Below are 2,835 nucleotides of genomic sequence, written 5' to 3'. Positions count from 1 at the left end.
TCGGGCTGATTATTTGTACCCCAGACCCCCACTCTCTTCAAACTTGTAAATATACTGGTGTCAGGATTTATGTGCAATTGCTCCCCATAGTCAGATACATGTACTCAGTCTCTCTTTTCTGCCAGTTTAATGCAGTTTATGTCATAGGATGAATTCATACCCTTATCCATTCATATATTCCACAGATAGTTATGGAGCATCCCTACCTGTCAGATACCCTGTTAGGTACTAAGGTCCTACAGTTAAAGATTTAGTTCCTGCCCTCAAGGAGGTGGGTGATAGGAAATAATCATGTTTAATACAGAGAGAGAGATGCTGTGATCTAGGTAAGCCCTGTGATCCTCTGAAAGTGTAGGAGAAGGTCACCAACTCAGCTTCAGGGAAATGGTCATCTAACAAATAGGGACCCTCCGTTGGTCTATTTTGTATACTATTATCATCATTTCTCTGGCTTGAGGAGCATTTCTTTTTNCAATTTTGTTTACTTTTTCAAAAAACCAACTCTTGGTTTCATTGATCTGTTCAATTGTTTCTTTGGTTTGAGGAGCATTTCTTAAGGTGTGGTAGTGAATCTTTAGATTACATCTAGGAGGAAGAGTCCATTTGTTGCTAGTGCGTATGCTTGCAGAGAGGATGCTTTTTAAGCAAACACTTCTTTGACATCTAACATACCTTAAAAAAAGTATGATCTTAAATGTACAGCTTGCTGCATTACATACAATAAGCATGCCAGTTTGCAGAACTTGGATTAGGAAGTAGCACCTTGTCAGCCCCCAAGAAATTCTTTTTGTGCCCCTGCTTGGGCATTGCTGCTTTTAGGATGAACACTGTCCTGACTTCGGCCACAGATTAGTTTTGCCTGGTTTTGAACTTGATGTCAGTGCAGTGCTGTCATACATCTAGGGCTCTTTTGCATCTGTCTTTTCTGAGCTAGCTTCACATTTATGAGCTTCAACCCTGTTGTAGGATCAGCTATAGTTTATACATTCTTTTATTTTTTTAATAATTACAATAGACATTTATTTAAAGTAATGCATTTGCAGCTCCAATAGTTCTAAATCATATATTTTGGGTTGACCCAACTTCTTAAAAATATTTGATAGCATCTTCAACCATAGATTTCACCCATACAATTATTTCTTTGCCCATTCTTCTCTCTCTTTTCTTTCCCAAATAACTTCTTTCAGATATGGTTCAAGTTAGAATTTATCCTCATATTTTAAGATATGCTCTTTAGGCTAGATCTGCTACCTCCTGGTCAGGGCCAGTGCTCGCTTAAGGAGAGACATCCTGTCATTATACAGATTCTCAGAACACTTCTTGTGGCCTCTTTCACATTCTCATTCTCATATACAGTATCACCTTGCATTAACCCCAATTTATTGAACCCTGCAGCACTGTAACATCATTTTCGAATACCCTTTAGCCACTGGCTTGATTCTGTAACAGCAGGCCTGCTCACCATCTTGACCTGTTTATATGTCCTTTGTTATTTGTAGGGTTTGCTCTCATATTCCACAATTTATTTATTTATTCTGTGTTGAGGAATATTTGGGTTCATGGACTTTCAATACCATTCTCTTCTCCTTTTCTGCTCAGAATCTTGGCAAGCAGCAATAACCACCTGGGTTTGAATTACATTGTTTTTTATGTTTTATTTATTTCTGAGAGAGACAGCATGAGCAGGAGAGGGTCAGAGAGAGAGGGAGATACAGAATCTGAAATAGGCTCCAGGCTCTGAGCTAGCTGTCAGCACAGAGCCAGACACAGGGCTCAAACCCATGCACCATGAGATCATGACCTGAGCCGAAGTCAGATGCTCAACCAACAAAGCCACCCAGGCACCCCTGTTTTTGTTTTCTTATCTTTACCTTTCTTTTTGGTGACTTTCTATTTATGGCAGATTATACTAGTTGCTTTCTTTTTTTTAAGTGGTGATATAAATTTTTCTTTTAAAATAATTTTGATTGAAATAAATGGATTGTTTTTAAAAACATTTTTTAATGTTTATTTTAGAGACAGAGAGAGAGTGTGTGTGAACACATGAGCAGGGGAAGGGCAGAGACAGGAAGAGAGAATCGCCCTGCTGAGAGCTAAGAGCCAACATAGGGCTGGATTTCAGGCACTGTGAGATCAAGACTTGAGTCAAAACAAAGAGTCAGATGCTTTATTGACTGAGCCACACAGGTGTCCCTAAAAAATCTTTCAGTGATAGTAGAGGTGTAATATTATGACAAATATCATGGAGGTGGGGATCAAATAGCTTAGTTTAGGATAAATGGATTTAGAGATTTGGTGTTATTTGTTAGAAGGTAACAATTTATATGCCCAGGTGTTTTAGCAATCAGTATCCTCAACCAGTTGGTTTAATAATTTATGAGAGTGTATGGGATTAATACAGGCTTGCTTTGTTAAGGTCTAGGGAGTATTTGGAATCAACATGTCAAGAGATTGAACAAGCCCAGGTATGACCCATAGCGAGAGATCTGGGCACTGGGGAGAGAAAATAGTGTGAGAATGCTGACAATTTGAGAATGGGGTCAGTCACCAAGTGTGCTGGAGAAGCAGTGCTAACTCTTTACACTCTTCTCTCTGGATCTCAAGGCTCTGATCCACAGGTTGCATAAGGAAGATCAAAGAACTGGCTTGACTTTCACTTCTTTCTCACTTCCCTCTAACTTAATAATAGGAGTTGCAATTTATAGTGCATGTATTATGTGCTAAACACTTTGCATAGTTTATACCATTTAATTCTTACAACAAACCTGCAAGGGAAGTGCATGTTACTGTGGTGTCAGAATATGGCCCCTCAAAATGTCCATATCCAAATCCCTG

The 2,835-nt window shown here is 39.0% G+C and overlaps 1 pseudogene; it reads right to left on the bottom strand.

Moving 5' to 3' along the window:
- Positions 1-1,133: 1,133 nt before the first annotated feature.
- On the bottom strand, positions 1,134-1,465 carry LOC144231282 (cytochrome b-c1 complex subunit 7 pseudogene; annotated as a pseudogene).
- Between the last annotated feature and the right edge of the window lie 1,370 nt (positions 1,466-2,835).

The sequence above is a fragment of the Crocuta crocuta genome, unplaced genomic scaffold (genome assembly GCF_008692635.1).
Source record: "Crocuta crocuta isolate KB4526 unplaced genomic scaffold, BGI_CrCroc_1.0 scaffold184, whole genome shotgun sequence".
Classification (NCBI taxonomy): Eukaryota; Metazoa; Chordata; class Mammalia; order Carnivora; family Hyaenidae; genus Crocuta; species Crocuta crocuta.
Note: the sequence above shows the minus strand (reverse complement) of the source record. Positions and strands in the feature narration are given on the sequence as shown.